Genomic DNA, 17,355 nt, shown 5'->3' with positions numbered 1-17,355 from the left:
GATATGAATGCATGACTCACATAGACCTAACAAAGGAAAAGGTTTTCAACAAGGGTAGGTAGTGGGGAAGGTAAGGCTGAACTGTTGCCTTTATAATGGAGAGATTTTTCTCAGGAAGCCGATACTCTTAACAGAGTAGAATGATATAGCAATCGGAAGATCCCATCTCTGCTTTGTTAGGAGAGCTCTCCCAATACCAACTAAGAATGACATGGCAGGCAACCAGATTCTACTCAACAAAATCTGAAAATTAGTATCGCATTGACCTTAGCACTCCTGCCTAATACAATTATTTATTTAGCTGCTAGTTCAGGCCCTTAACAGAAGCTATTAATGACTCAGATAGTACTGACGGAGTCTAGTGAAGTGCTGGCCCATCAACAGCCAATAGCCATTTGTTCAAGTTCTACCCTAAATACAGTCTGGAATGGAAGGTAGACCAGCTGGCTGAGAATGGGTGTTACAAGGATTTATGGTAGATCTCCACAGTGGCTGGTGCTATGGTTCTACTCTCAGCTTGCACCTTTGCATCATTTAAGGACTAGATGAGCCAGTACAAATCCAGTAATATCAGAAAAACAGAAATAGGGACACCTGGGTGGCTCAGTGGTTGAACATCTGCCTTTGGCTCAGGGTGTGATCCCAGGGTGCTGGGATCGAGTCCTGCATTATGCTTCCCACAGGGAGCCTGCTTCTCCCTCTGCCTATGTCTCTACCTCTCTCTATGTGTTTCTCATACATAAATTCTGGGGAAAAAAAAAAAAACAGAAATATTTTATATCTATTTAATTATTTTTTAAAAGAATATTGCTCAAGGCCAATGAGTAGATATCTGGCAGCACATATAGGACACCACTTTGTCATTATTTGCAAAATATATATTAGACGCTGTTCTCTATTATAAACAAATCTAATAAATACTTAATTCTTAGATGTGATAGAAGTAAATATTCACCTACTCAGGCCTTGTGAGGTAGCAGTGTTGTGTAAAAGACTGTTTACCATTGTGCTTCATGGGATAGGAAGGGGACAATGGTGTCTTCCCCCCCCTGCTTCTCAGCCTCATTCAGAGGAAACCAGGAAATAAAAAATACTTCAGTCTGTAATTCCTTAACTTTCAACATCTTCATCTCAACAGGTACCAGGATGGCATTAAGATTATAAATGTGTAACCCGGAGATTGTTAACTTCTAAAAATGGAACTGGTGCGCAAACATATCCCATTAACTATTACGTGGGTAAAAAGGACAGACACTCCATTAGGACTAGCTTCTTAAATATTAGCAGATATTGCTTCTTAACAGTCTCTTTGCTATTAGATTCTGTATAGCCTAGTACAGCTATTAACAAGATCTAATTTTCTTCCAGCTTTATTGAGATATAATCAATTAATAGGATTGTATAAGTTTAAGGTATACAATGCAGTGATCATACACATGTTTGTATATACCTGTATGTCTATACATGTTTCAAAACGATTACCATAAGGTTAATTAATACATCCATCACCTCAACTACTTACAATTTTTTATAGTGAGAATAATAAGATCTAATTTTTACTTTTTTTCGCCTACAAAATATATAGAAAGATCTGTCAAGATAATGGCCACCAAAGTAGATGATGTTGGGATAAGCTAATTCTCTAAATCCTATAGAGTACAGGCATCTGAGATGGCAAATTTTAACATTGGCAAAATGTTGATCCTTCTCCTAAAAAGTACATTTCTTTTTTCTTGCCTTCTTTCCATGTTCTCATTACCACTACAGGGAAAGGCCCAAGAGGAGAAAATCCATTCCCAGCTTTCCTAACAAAAAAAAAAAAAAAAAAAAAAAAACCTTAACAAAGAAGGTAGGAGTGAAAAGGAGAATAACAGCTCAATGATATTTTTGGCATTGCAATTTTACACTCATCATGGTAGCTCCCTCCTCGACATCACCACTGTGCCCAGCCCACCCCGTGTTTTAATCAGTGGTTCCCTTGCCTCCCACAATTATTCATACAGCCCTGCTGAATAATTTTCTTTCCCCTGCCTGGCATAACAACAAAGTCCAGAAGCAGGAAGGGACGCCACTTACAGGCAGGTCAGACAATGATGTAATTAACAGATCAAGGAGAAGTGTTATTTCAGAAAGCCCCATAGAGCAAGAGATGGGCTGATTTCTCGGGTCAAGACACTGCCAGGAAACTACAGTTGCTAAAGCACGAATACCTAAATCAAAATGTTTTCTCCAAATGAATAAAAACATGTGTATATATGTATTATCCCGTCTTGTGAAAGTTTCATACAGAAGTTTTAAATACAAACAAATTTAAAAACCGGTTTGAGAGAGGACTCCTTTCCATCTCACACTAAGCAAGGGGCAGCCTGCTTTTTTTTTGTATGCCTTTGCCAAATCAATTCCTTAAAAAAAATCAATAATGCAGGAAACCAAGTTGACCCACAAGGAACTGAATTCCACATGTTAGGTGTTAGGAATGTCAAAGTGGTTAAAACCAGTCCCCACTTACAAATAATAAACTAGTGGAGGAGGTTGTCAACAGATAGTTTTATGTAATAATACACAGGACAGTTTGTGGGCTTATAGCTTCAGCCACAAGTCCAATAAAGAGCCAAGTGAGAGATGTCTTGCTTGTTCTGTCTTCCCTCAAAGACAAAGAACCAGTTGACTCAAGGCCTGGGACTCAAACTCATGACTGCAGAGGAACTGGCAACCAATGAGACACGGCTTTCAAAGTATGTTCTTTAACAGAAGCTACAAGCCACATGATCAGCTGTAGCTTCTGCTATGAATTTGAGAAGTATATTGCCCCTAGGTGTGTTTTCAGTTCAAGAACGGAGGTCTCATCACATACGAGAAGTTTCTCATTCTGTGTTGCAAAAACATTGACCACTTCTACTCTCCTGAATGTACAGTCTTCCATGTTTTAATAACTACCGCAGTGTGATGCATTGGGTTTAGAAGTACCCATCAAATGAGCAAAAGCAAATGCCAAAGTTAATAAAAATAGGAACATTGTACAAGACCTCCCACATGTACCTGAAGGTGAACAAACAAATTGAAACTTAAATAATTAAATAAATGAACTTCGGTATTGTTATGCCACTTCGAGTTATGTAAGGCTCAGACGACATAGAAGAAACATTACAAAAAAAAAGTCAAGATGGCAAACCTCTAACAGGCTCAGGTAAAGCAACACAAATTAAAAATTGCAACCCCAAACAATGTCATATCCAAGCTTATACCAACTCCTTCAAGACAGAGGCCACATCTTATCCTTCTCTTTATCGTCAGCATCTAGAGCACATCTGGCAGTCAGTAGTCACTGGATCCTGCAGTGGATACCATTTTTTTTTTTAAGATTTATTTATTTATTTATTTATTTATTTATTTATTTATTTATTTGAGACACAGAGAGAGAGAGGCAGAGACATAGGCAGAGGGGGAAGCAGGCTCCCTGTAGGGAGCTTGATGCCAGACTCGATCCCAGGACCCTGCAATCATGCCCTGAGCTGAAAGTAGATGCTCAACTGCTGAACCACCCAGGTGTCCCAGTGGAGAACTTCTTTACATGTACATGGAGGAGAGAGAATATGCAAGGCCTGGCTCTCACGTGTATTCACTTCCAACAAATGCCAAGGTGAAAGCTATTGGTAATGTGCTAGAGCTAAGGAGCTTCTATAAACTCAGGTAGGGCATTCTTGCCAAATCAGATCTCAGGATTCCGGAGCAAGGGCTGCAGATCCCTATTTCCCAAAACTCACCGTGGAAAGCATGATTTGTGTGGCATCTTGGCTCCTTGCCCGTATCCAAAACAATCAGTTGCACAAAGTAGGTTTAGTCAAAACTGTTTGGACTTCGACCCTCTACCAACATCTGGGTTCAGCATGATTCCTGACCTCTACCTCAAACTAGTGATTTCAAACACTAAGAATCTCACTCAACAAGAAAGTAACGTTTTAAGTCAAGGCCAGGGCAAACACGGAAGCCAGGATTAGCAGAAACACTACAAAGATAGGATTCTGAAGTCCTCAGAAATGTTTCTGAACACCCAAAATATTAAAGCTGCTTCTCAAAAACAAAAAATATAAATATACTTTATCAAATTAAAAGTACTATTGTTGAAAAGAAAGGTAGTTTTGGGGAAGCTAAATGGTTATTACATAGATAAAATAAGCTTTTTTTTTTTTTCTTTGTAGATAGAGCATAACTTTTCACTCTGCTGTCAAGCTTGCGTCAGAAAACCTAGTTCATAATCTGGGAGACCCAAAAACTTAATTATTTGGAAAAAAAAAAAAAAAGACATGTCTTAAACTGACCTAGTTTGAAAGCCTGGATGCCTTTAAATTGCCAATGAACTGAAGCCATTCATGAGAATGGAGCTTTTGAATGCTGAGAATGTTCTCTGGGGCTCAGTGCAAAGATATTTGGCATAGATGACTGTAAATATTTGTAAAACTCTGGGTAAATGGACAGTGCTTGACCACACTCACACCTCACTTCCAGCACAGTAGTGCAGGATAAAGTTATCTAGGGTGATTGCTTCAGGGTTTGGGGGGGGGGGGGTTGGTTATGTTTTCTTCTGTTTTAAATAAAATGTCAAGCTGCCTAATTCTGCTACTTGACATCCTTTTTATTCTTACATTCTCTATACACGTTTACCTTGTATTTGTTTACTCATCAAGAAGTTTCAATTTGTCAGAGAAAACTTGAGAAACAGAAGAGTTTTTTCTCTTTCCTATTTTTCCAAGTGTGTGCCCTCCACAAAGAAAAAGAGGTGAGTCACAGGTGCGCACAGGTAAAACTGGAGGTGTGTGAAAACGCGGCCTTGGACTGAATACAATTCTCTCAATGTGGCTCAAGGGTCGGCTACATAGATCTTTCTCGCCCCCTCCACCTCCTCTTCAAGATGGTTTCAGAAATACTTGAGGGGCTGCTACTTAGGAACAGAATTAAGTTCTGTTCATAAGGGAAGGGAGGACAGAGTCAGGAGAAGGAGGGATCCACAGAGCAATGGGATGTGAAAGGGACCAGGGACCATCTCAGCGCAAACTGCAGCAGCCAGATCCTTCAGTAAGACTGGCTGGATTCCTTTTTGCCTCTTACCCACACCCTGAAAACTGAGTCATCTCAAAGTTCATTTATTTTGTTTCTGGGCCTAGACCCCCCCCTCCTCTCCCCCCACCCCCAATCTGCTGCTTCCGAAATGCTAAGATACATTGTTCTTTAATCAGACCTTGCAGTGTTCAAATTAACATCCAGAAACGCCGCATTACAAGAGCACAGTCCTCCTACAGGGTCCTACAGGGACCTACAGGGACCTACAGGGACCCCCCAGCTAACGCTTAGTCAAGATCGGTGCAGCAGCAAGAAATACAGTGGCACACGATAGTGGAAGCAAGAACGAGGGCATTTCTCCAGAACAGGAGAATTCATTCCTGAGAAGTCTGAGCGTGGGAAGTAGAGGCAGGCATCCGGGGCAGACGCACAGCGGAATTCCCGAAACTCCTAAACCAGAGCAAAAGGTGCTTGCAGAGACCTCAGCTCAAGGGACCCTGTCTCTGCGGACAAGGGGATCGCTTTCATTTTAACTTAAAACTTGAGACCAGCAACAGAGGATCCGAGTCCCGCTCTGCCTTATCAGCAATTCCCTGACAAAATCATCAGGATCAGCAAGACCCCCTCGTCCTCCCGCGATGCAGGTCGACGCCCCGGCCCCAGGGCCGCGCACTCCCGACACCGGGCGGCGAGCGTCTGCGGTGGTGCCGACTGGGGGTCTGGTCTCCCCGAGAAAGGCGGGGGGGGGGGGGGCTGAGCTCACGTCGACCTCGCCCATCGGTACATCCCGCGGAGGCCGTCCGATCGATAATCACCTTCTCTTTACCTTTCCAGGGGCGCCCGCTGGTGAAAGTTAACAGGTGTTGGAGGCGCGGAACGAGCGCGGTGCGGCGCGGCCGGGGCGCCGCAGCCAGGAAGGGAAGCTCCGAACCAGGGAGTCCGAGACTCGTGTCCTTTTTCCTTTTCCCCCCTTTTCCCAGGCCAGCACCCCGCCGGCCCCGCCACGCCGAACCTACCTGGCAGGGGAGCCGCGGTCCTCCGGGCGCCGCCGGGCTGCCGGGCAGCGACCCCCGCGCGCCCCGCCTCCAGGCTGCGCGCCCCGGGGAGGCCCGGCCGGCTCCGCGCCCCGGGCTCGGCGCTCGGCGCTCCGCAGGGCTGCGGCCGGGCGGGCGGGGAGGAGGGGAGGGGGCGGGGAGGGGAGGGGAGGGGAGGGGAGGAGGGGCGGGAGCCGCGCCGGAGGAGGAGCGGGGCCGCCCGCCGCCCGCCGCCCGCCGGCCCGAGCGCCCGGAGCGTGGGGCGCAGCTCGCCAGCCCGGAGCAGCAGGAGCGCTGCGAGCCGCGCGCTTACTTATACAGGAAGCGCAGGCGCGGCACTTCCTACTTCGCATCTGGGTCGCACTTGGAGAGCAGGTGAGGGGCCCTTGACCCCCGCCCCGCCCCGCCCCGCCCCGCCCCGCCCGCAGGCTGGACCCCTGCGCTCGCTGCAACCGCTCGCGGCCCCTCGCCCTCCCCTCCCCTCCCCCTCCTCCTCTCTCCCCCTCCTCTCCTCTCTCCTCCTCTCCTCCTCTCCTCCTCTCTCTCTCCCTCTCCTCTCTCCCCTCCCTCTCCTTCTTTCTCCCTCTCCTCCTCTCTCTCCCTCTCTCCTTCTCCCCGCTCTCTCCCTCTCCCCCTACCTCTCCTGCTTCTCCTCCTCTCTCCCTCTCCTTCTTTCTCCCTCTCCTGTCCTCTCCCCACTTCCTCTCTCCTCTCTCTCTCCTTCTCCTGCTCCCCCTCCTCTCTCTCCTCCTCCCCCCTCCTCCTTCTTGGTCTCTCTCTCTACCCCCACCCCCTCCTGGGACTACCGCTGCAGAAATCCGGGGCAGGGTGCCTGGCTGGCAACCCTTCAATGCCCTTCACCCCACCCAGACCAGGCAGGACATTTCACCTCTTGGCCTTGCAAGCTTGTGGCTCATCCGCCCTTGTTCCCGCTAGGACTCCTTCCCTCTCTCCCTCCTTCCCGGCTCTTCGAAAATCTCTCTTTTACTTGGGATCCCCAACCTGCCTTCCCACCCTGGCAGCACAATTGTTTTTATAGAAACATTTCCCAGCCACACATCTCATCGGAAACACCCTGTCCCTGATTTGTCCTTTTGCGTCTCCTGATTAAATGAGAACACAGGCAATTCAGAGCAGGACGGTCTTCGCTTACCTCCTAAAATAAAGGTACACCTTGATGACACAGTGATTTTGCTTGAAGTGCTTTAGCAACAGATTGGATGTGGGAACCCACTGTGACCTGGCAGGCAGGTTGGATCTGGTTGAAGAGAAGGTAACACAACAATCCAGAAGCTGTAGGGTATGCTATGATGTGCCCTCCTCACCACAAAATCTCTGACACTTAACTTGTGTGTTTAAAACATGATATACCTACTCACTCCTCACACCTGCCACCACCCCTCCTCCCCTCCCCATGTCACAGTCACAGTCCCTAATCTGTTGAACCCTTGCAATTTAGAAATGTCCCTGCTGTGATACAGGAATCTTTCTGTACCTGCTGGGCAACCTCACTCTACTTTTGCAAAGGCAGCCAGGAGTGTGCTTCCTAAAAGGAACGGGCCCACCTGTCTGTTGTGGAAGAGATCTGAGCGTGCCAGTGAAGCAGGGGCAGTGGGTACCACTCCAGACAACATAAGGAAACTGCTTCTCAGCCCTCCCTGTTCAAGAAAACCTACAGGTCAAAGCCATGCGCTTGAAGAAAACAGCGTACCTACATGATGGTAGGACAGGCCCAGACCAGTCCATTACTGGGGGAGGAAGAGAAGGAAGGCAAGGAAAATAAGACAGAGAGCACACAGTAGGGAGGGACCCAAAGTAATAGTATCTATCAGAGGACATTTGAGGCTGAAAAGTTGTTCTGGCAAGTTTAGTCGAAATGCCTAATTTTGAAGACAAGGAACCTGATGGCCAGGGAGTTTGAAGTGGTTGGCCGGAACCAGAGAGGGGCAGAACTGGAATGAGACCTGAATTGTATTAGGTGAAAAGGTACACGTTAATGACCACCCCACGGATGGTCTAGCTCCAAATTTAGCGGTAGTTAGGCGCTAAGATAATCAACTTTCAGGTGCCTGGGGGGCTCAGTTAAGCATCTGCCTTCAGCTCAGGACACAATCCTGGGATCCTGGGATCAAGCCCCACTTCGGGCTCCCTGCTCAGTGAGGAATCTGCTTTTCCTTCTGCCTCTTCCCCTACTCATTCTCTCTCTCAAATAAACTCTTTTAAAAAACAAATAAAAATAAATAAGATAATCAACCTCAAGGTATTTTCTTACTGTAGTGGCCACTGTCGATGGAGAGGCATTAGGAAAGATAAACAAAGCCCCTTCTAAAAGGTTAGTTTATTCATTAGTTCAATGCAAAACTTTGGCACTGTAGACCAAAGTTCAACACAGAATCCACTTTCTAAATTATCATGCAATTAAGTTATAATCTTTTGTCAACAGGATAAGGGAAGAAGCTGCTCCCCTGAAAACATATGTTAAGCAATGATCATGCCGCCTGCTGTTGCAAATGGCAGAAAGGGGGGAAAACTGGGTAACTAAATAACATCAGCATGGATTATTTTCACTATGTAAGTTAATAAAAAGTACATTAACATTTTAACAGGATTAACTAAACACATAGAACAACTCTTTCAGATCTGGAATAAAATAACTAGGAATGAGGGGCTCAATCCCAGGACCCCGGGAATCACGACCTGAGCCGAAGGCAGACGCTTAACCAACTGAGCCACGCAGGTGCCCCTCAATCATTTATTGATCTCTTCCCAGACAAGCTGTTAGATGCTAGAAAGACAAAGATAAATTGGATCTGGTTCCTGTCCTGAAAGAGCTCTCAGTCCAGGGAAGGAGTCAGACAAGAAAATCAAGGAGTAGGGTACTATGGTGAGTGAAATGATAAACATGATGCTCTCTGGGAGTACACAGAAGAGCTGTGGAAAGGGGTTGGTGAAAACAATCAAGAAAGGCTTCCCTGAGAAAGTGATTCAAAGCTGAGTCTTCAAGCAGCCACGTGGGGAAGGTGGAGAGAGGTGAGCCAGCTGCAACAGCCCCTGTAAGCACCTAGGTAGTCCTTGTCCTAAGTCAGAGCACATGCATTCAGAATCAAAGAATGAGGGCCTGAGCCAATATAGTGACCATTGGCCTAGAAAGGAAGGGGATGAGTGGAGAGATGTTTGAGAAACAGAAGTGAGAGGAGGGACCTGGTATCCAATTTGATGTGGAGGCTGGGCGAGAGAAGAGCCCAGGCTGCTGGTGCCAAGAAATGAGAGTGCAAACAGAGGAGGAGCAGTCATACAGAAAATGATGATTCCATCTGAATCCTTCAGAATCTGAGGTGCCTCTGGGACATACTGGAAGACTTGTCTCATAGGCCATCAACAGAAGGTGGAGAGTCTTTTAGTAATCAGCAACCTTGAAGTAGTGGTCACAGATGAGCTCACCAAGAGCTGAGATCACCCACAAAAGGTAGCACACTGTAGAGAGAAGCAAAGGCTTTGGACCCATACAAACTTTACTGCCCACTCATTACTGTGTAAGCTTGAACAAGTTTTAACATACCCAAAACTCAGTTTTCTCATCTATGAAATAGGAATGATGATATTCATCGCATAGGCTGTTGTGAGGGTCAACAAGGGATTTGTAAAGTATCAAGCACAGTGCCTAATGACACTACACAAGTCTTTACGGTGGGCCAGTGAACGTCACCTCCTGAAATTGTGCAGCACACAACCTGCTCAGCTGTACAGCACGGCCCTGTCCTGAGATGCAGTAAGAATTCGGTCAATGTTATTCATCTAAGTAAAGGAAATGAGAAGCGAAAAGAAAGGAATCGGAAAAAAGAATCCAGGGACACCTGAGTGACTCAGTCAGTTAAGCATCTGAGTCTTGATCTCAGCACGGGTCTTGATCTTGGGGTGGTGAGTTCAAGCCCTGGGTTGGACTCCACGCTGGGCATGGAGCCTACTTAGAGAAAAAGAAAGGAAGAAAGGAAGGGAGGGAGGGAGGAAGGCAGCAAGCAAAGAGAACGCAAAGGAACCCCAGTATTTAAAGGGTAGGTGAAAGAGAAGCCCCCAAAATATGCCTAAGGAGGAACTGCTTCTTTTAGGCTGCCAAATTGAATGTAACATTTGATATCTCAGACTGAGAAGTAAAATCCAGCCACTATCATCTAGAACAGTATTTTGTCTGAGCAATAACAGACATGATATTACAAACTGTCCACCTGAGACTGCAGTCATGTGGATATTCATCATAGAGAGTCATCTCCCAATCTGAATTACAGACCTTCCTAAAGAAAAGGCAAACAAAATCTTCACATTAACAGTAAGTAATCCAAACTGTAACAGGAATTCCATTAACTTGCGATATACCAAAAATCATAAAAAAGCAAACCCAGAGTAAATCCAAAGCTTGCTCAGAGTTTTCCCTACGTAAGGAGGCTAAAAACAAATATAGAATAGAATTACTAGCTTTCTCAATATGTATAAGATGCTACATAATATATACCTATTACATGTAGTATCTAATAGGTGTGTGTTATAAAATGCACTGAGGTCCTACATAAGAAGTGAATCAAGTGGAGTTTCTTCTCGTCAACATTGCTCTCTTTAATATAAAGAAAAATCAAGATGCATTCTTATGCAGTTGAAATTACTCCTCTAATATACCTGAGTCGGTAAATTAGTAACACATACCTTAGATGTGACATCTTAATTACATCCCGCACTAAAACCTAAATTAAAGAAAAAGATTTGCTCAGTTTCAAAAACCAGACAAAAGAACACAAGTATTGGGAAACCAGCTTCTGCAATAAAGTGCAATTCTGTCCACAGGAAAAGATGTAAGGCAAAGGTCACCAGCTCTGCCAATGCCAATTTGGTCATTTCTGCTTTCCAAACAGCTATAACTCCATTTGCATTTTTCTGGTGCATCTAATGGTGCTCATTTATACATTCAGTCAACATTTATTGAGCGTATTAAGCATAAAACTAGGAGTAAGACACAATATAGGGCACCTGGGTGGCTCAGTGGTTGAGCATCTGCCTTAGGCTCAGGTCATGATCCCTGGGTCTGGAATCCAATCCCGCATTGGGCTCCCGGTAGGGAGCCTGCCTCTCTCTCTCTGTCTCTCATGAATGAATGAATGAATAATGAATGAATGAATGAATAATTAAATAATAAATAATTAAATAAATAAATCTTTTTTAAAAAAGAGTCAGACACAATACAAAATAAGACTTAAGAACATCACAAAAATAATGTGATAGAAACTATTCAAGGGATATGTTCAGGATGACTTGACAGTCATCCAGTTACCTGAGACTTGATAACAAGGTTTTCAAAAAGCTGGAAGTATGTCATTTGGTTCTATTTCAACCATACAAGAGCATCTGAACATCTCACAGAGCAAGTCAAAACCTGCTGAGCCCCAACAAGAAAAACTTGACCAGAATCCTCTCAGGCCGTCATTGCCATGATGCCACACAAGAACCCATCGTGACTCCAGATGGAGAGCTTACAAAAGAAAAAGACTCCAAAGGATTCAGTTGTTCAAGACTCTGAACATTCCTTATATAACACCACTAGCCAGCTAGGGTTATAGGCCAATAAGAAAATGGGATTCAGAATTATTGTTCATCACCGAACTACAGAAAAAATGACTGCATCAGCCCTGACTTAAGATTCTCCACGAGAGGGGCACCTGGGTGGTTCAGTCTGTTAAGCAACTGACTTTGGCTCAGGTCATGATCTCAGGGTCCTGGAATAGAGCCCCATGTCCTCCTCCCTGCTCAGCAGGGAGCTTGCTTGTCCCTCTCCCCTCCCCCATGCTGTCAAATAAGTCTTTAACCAAAAAAAAAAAAAAGATTCTCCACTTAACATCTCCAAATTCCTACGTATCAGACAATGAAAAAAAATCCCTAAACAACGTTCCCATAAGTCATCATCCCAGATACTGTAGCAATTGGTTGCCCCCTCTTCTCTTCCTACAAAATAATGAATCATAAAGTCCCCAGTGAAACCAGAAGCCAGATAGAACTAACAAATATTATTGTCTGCAACAGATCAAAGAAACCAAACTAAGGGCGTGGAAGCCACAGCTAGATGAATGCTGGATTGAGAAATGCAGGTACCTTGAGAGGGAGGGATCTTCTGTATCCTCCAAGAGAAAAAAATCTCCCCTACTCGTGGGAAGCTTATTTCCTTTCCACATCTACCACCTTACACCTGAAGTCGTCCAGACCTTCCTCAGCACCATGCCACAGTGTGGTCCTCAGGAAGAGCAGCTCAAGGACTTTTCTTTTATTAACAACTTTAGCAAAAACCAGAGACTCCGTGCAACAATGTCTGCATTGTCAACAGAATGGAATCTGGGGGATCCCCGGGTGGCCCAGCAGTTTAGTGCCTGTCTTCCGCCCAGGACGTGATCCTGGAGACCCAGGATCGAGTCCCACATCGGGCTCCTTGCATGGAGCCTGCTTCTCCCTCTGCCTGTGTCTCTGCCTCTCTCTCTCTCTCTCTCTCATTAATAAATAAAATCTTAAAAAAAAAAAAAAAAGAATGGAATCTGAAAGATCTTTCTTACAAATCATTGTTCGTTCCTTAAGTAGATCCTTCTCATTCCCCTCGGCCTCTGGAGAGCAATCATAGATTAGGAAGCATATGAAGATCAGCTTAAATAAGCAAGGATTGCAGTCATGTGACATGTCTTTGCAAAATGCCTTTTCCAAGGACCTCCCAATAATTTTTAAACTCATATTATGCCTGACCCACTCAACTATACCTATCTCGAGGAAGTCACTGTGCCACTAGTTACAAGTAATCAACATCTCATAAGGCCAGGAGTGAAAAAATAATTTACTGCCCGGAGTCCTCTCTATTCTTTCCACTTCTAACTCAGCTTTCTCTTTCTTCCTCAACTATGGCACCTAGGGAGCGCTCAAATTATTCAAAGTATTCTTGTTGTCTATCTTCCTCAGTGGTCAGAAGTGTGTCACAGCATGTTTTTCACTTCCTACTCTCATCAGCCCCTCACTGACCACATGCTAAAGATAACAGCCTATGGTGTCTTGTAAGCATTTTTCTCTCTGCTCACTTAAGCACACCACATGTGCACACATGTGCACACACACATCATTTATCTCACATCTGTGAATTACCTATTCATATTCTTTGTCCATTTTGTTTTAGAATCATTTATATTTTTCCTGTTTGTAAGAGGTCTTTTATATTACACATTGCCTGAAATATGTTTTACAAACGTTTCTTCCAAATGAAGCTGATGCCTTGATTTATTTTGTTACTACTTGGACAAAATGGTTTTTGATGGTATATATTCAGATATGCCTCCCTTTTCTTATCTAGCTTCTGGGGATTCCAGTCTTTTTTAAATTAATTAAAGTACAGGTGACATATCTTACTTTCAGGTGTACAACATAGTGACTTGACAATTCCATTATGCCCACCACAGTAAATGCAGTTACCCTCAGCCCCCGCACAATGTTATTGCAGTATCATTGACTAGGTTCCCTATGCTGTACTGTTCATCCCTGTGACTTACTGACTTTATAACTGGAAGTTTGTAGTTCTTAATCCCCTTTATCTACTTTGTTCACCCTCACCCAACTGACCCTGCTCTGGAAACCACCAATTTGTTCTCTATATTTAACAATCTGGGGCTTTAGGGCGCCTGGGTGGCTCAGCAGTTGAGCGTCTTTTGGCTCAGGTTGTGATCTCAAGCCCCACATCAGGATCTCATAGGGAGCCTGCTCCTCCCTCTGCCTATGTCTCTGCCTCTCTCTGTGTGTCTCTCATGAATAAATAAATAAAATCTTAAAAAAAAAAAGATTCTGCAGTTGTTTGTTCATTAGTTGTTTTTTAGATTTTACATATAAGTGAAATCATATGGTATTTGTCTTTCTCTGACTTCTTTCCCTTAACATTATGCTCTCTAGATCCATCCATGTTGTTGCTGCAAATGGCAAGATCTTGTTCTTTATTATGGCTGAGTACCATTCCATTGTGTATATACCACCTCTTCCTTACCCACTCATCTACTAATGGACACTCAGGTTACTTCCATATATTGGCTATTGTAAATAATGCTAGGGGTGCACATCTTTTCAAGTTAACGTTTTTATTTTCTTCAGATAAATACCCAGAAGTGGGTTTACTGGACTGTATGGTATTTCTATTTTTAATTTTTTAAGGAACCTCCATATTATTTTCCACAGTGGCTGCACCAATTCACAACCCCATCAACAGTGGACAAGGGTTCCCTTTTCTCCACATCCTCACCAACACTTGTTATTTCTTGTCTTTTTCTGAGTGGTGTGAATGAGATCATTGTGATTTTGATTTGCATTTCCCTGATGGTGAATGACATTGAGAATCTTTCCATGGGACTGTTGGTCATCTGTATGGCTTCTTTGGAAAAATGTCTATTCAGGTCCTCTGCCCATTTTTTAATTGGAACTTGTTTTTTTGGTGATGACTTAAAGAGTACTTTATATATTTTGGATATTAATCTGGGGCTTCCAGTCTTGATTAAAAAGGTTTCCCAATGACCTGAATGATATATTTCTAAATCTACTCTGTTCCAATGGTCTACTTGACAATTGCTAAGCCAACACCATCTTGATTATAGTGGTCTATAATATTGCTATATTTCATACTTAACTTCAATAGGGTATTTATCAATATAAAACTTTATGATCATTTTATCCAATTTTTAAAAACCCATGTAGCTATTCTAGTTTTGAACTGTGGGAAATTTAAATATTATGTATATTTTATGGTTTTATTATTTAAGGGAACAATTCCTCCATTTCTCAGAATTCACTGCTTAGAGAAAAACTTTCAATTTCTACATTTATCTCACATCCAGCCTTCTCCCCAAATAGTTTATTAATTCCACTAGAGTGGCTGTTCTGTTTCTAATTTAGTCTTGATTCGGGGGTGTATATACAGTCATCTCAGCTACCAGAAAAATTTTTTTTAATCTCTTCCATTCCAGTAAATATATCAGCAATATAATTTGTTATCTCATTGCATTTCCTACAACATTACACATAATGATAAATAAAAATGCTGGTCAGACATTCTAATCTAGATCCTTATTTAACTGGTTTTAGTATTTCACCATATAAAATAAAGTTGTTGTTAGATTTTTCACAAATAGTCTTTATGTCTAAATAGTTTCCTTCTATTCCTCTGTAGGAGTTTTATTAGGTTTGGTACTGAACTATACTAAATGTTTTCTCAGCAACTACCAATATGATCATGTTACTTTTAAATTTTTTACATAATGGATTCGGTGGCTGGATTTTCTCATATTGAACCAAATATATATCCTGGAATAATACCTTCTTGACCCTGTTGTATTATCTTATACTGGTATTAATGGTACGCTGGCTTCATAAAGTGAATTGGGGAGGTGCTTATCTTTTTTCTATGACCTAGAAAATTTGAAATAACAAAGTAATCATCCGACTCTTAAAGACATAATGACCATAAAATTGCCCAAACGAGGACACTCTGAGAATGAAAAAAGATGCTAATAAAATCAAATAACTTTTAAAATATATAGGGGATTCACAAAATAGTTGGTTTGCAGACAAATACATTGGTCTGCAAACTGGACTGGACTGAATGGTTTGATTCAAAAACTGTTTTCAGAAATAAAACTCTAAATGAATAAAACGACATGCTTGTATTCATTAAAACTGTTTTTAAACTTTATTTTGGTTTATCTTAACATTAAAAATATGGCAAGGGGAATTATTCTTGGTGCATATTCAAGTACTTAATTATTGTGTTACTGAGTTGTTGCTATTTTTTTTTTTAATTTTTATTTATTTATGATAGTCACAGAGAGAGAGAGGCAGAGACACAGGCAGAGAGAGAAGCAGGCTCCATGCACCGGGAGCCTGACGTGGGATTCGATCCCGGGTCTCCAGGATCGCGCCCTGGGCCAAAGGCAGGCGCCAAACCACTGCGCCACCCAGGGATCCCAGTTGTTGCTATTTTTATGAAAGATGTTATATTTTCAATATAATCTTATTTTTTAAATAAAAATTCCTGCACTTTTCTTCAAAGGCACATTTCATATTTAATACATTTGAAATTATTGAACCCTTTGATTAACTCTTTTATGTAGAGCATAATATTTTTAATTGAAAAGATACTTTCTCTTCAGTGCTCAAATACCTAGTAAGCTCAGAGAAAATTCTACTACATGGAGTAGATTCTTAATTTTTGTATTTATATTGAGGCGTGTAAATATTTAAGCCAAAGTATTTTAAAAGACACTGTATTTTTTCCTTTTAATACCTTTCTTTGAGAAATATTTATACAAGAAAATTCATTAAGTGAATTCTATTTGTGATGCTTTTTACTGTATCATCAAAGTTAGATATCTTGAAATCACAGACCTTCTAAAATTCTATCTATTTTGAGTTATTGAGGAAAACAGAAGTATATCCAATTAAAAATAGTATTTCTATCAAAAGACTCTTTCCACAGTCCAGATATTCCAAGTAGAACTATAAAATTTCAAAATTGAATTCTGTATACTGTATTTGAATTCTTATCATTTACTTGCTCAGTTCCTACCTTATAAGGATAAATTCTACTTTTTCAGAAATAAAACTTTAAATGAATAAAATGACATGTTTGTATTCATTAAAACATTTTTTAAACTTTATTTTGGTTTATCTTTTTTTTTTTTTTGGTTTATCTTAACGTTAAAAATATGGCAAGGTGAATTTGCCATATTTTTCCTGTTTGCAAGCTTTGTTTTCCATAATTACAATTTGTAAAACTTCAAAGCCTGAATATTTGTTTTTCTTGCTCCATTAACTAATACTTTGATTAAAAATTTCTAACTGGACTCAAACAAAATACAACCCAAATTTAGAGGACCCCTTTGCAAAAAATGGTCAATACTATCCGCTAGACTGATTTACAAAGCAATTCTTCAAAGACTCAAAATATTTATTAAATCTGATTGATAATGGGATGCAAGGACAAAAAACAAACTGCGTGCCAAAGGACTTCCATCCATATTCAACGTCACCTCCATCACAAAAATGTCGTTCACCAACTTAGTGTATCAAGAAAAATATTTGTAAAATGTGGCTGTTATTTCTATTTTCACTGAAGCTTGTTTGAAAGAAATAATGATTTCTATGTGCAATTATATGTGCACATTTATATTCCACGGATTTCTTATTCTAGTAATTCCACTGTGTATTCTTTGATATT

General features: G+C 42.1%; 1 protein-coding gene across 3 annotated transcripts in view; it reads right to left on the bottom strand.

Moving 5' to 3' along the window:
• Positions 1-17,355, bottom strand: part of RNF144B (ring finger protein 144B) — a 169,987-nt gene that overhangs the window by 66,925 nt on the left and 85,707 nt on the right. The window contains exon 1 of one of the 3 annotated variants that reach the window (XM_035710487.2): positions 6,982-7,099. The exons of 1 other annotated variant lie outside the window; for it this stretch is intronic. The gene's annotated coding sequence lies outside the window, so the exon portion shown is untranslated. Of the gene's footprint in view, positions 1-6,074; positions 6,225-6,981; positions 7,100-17,355 lie in introns of those variants that run through there. One more of the 3 variants, XM_025443691.3, reaches the window with a different exon arrangement.

Source organism: Canis lupus, chromosome 35 (genome assembly GCF_003254725.2).
Source record: "Canis lupus dingo isolate Sandy chromosome 35, ASM325472v2, whole genome shotgun sequence".
In the NCBI taxonomy this organism is placed as follows: Eukaryota; Metazoa; Chordata; class Mammalia; order Carnivora; family Canidae; genus Canis; species Canis lupus.
This window is presented reverse-complemented; position numbering and strand designations above follow the sequence as displayed.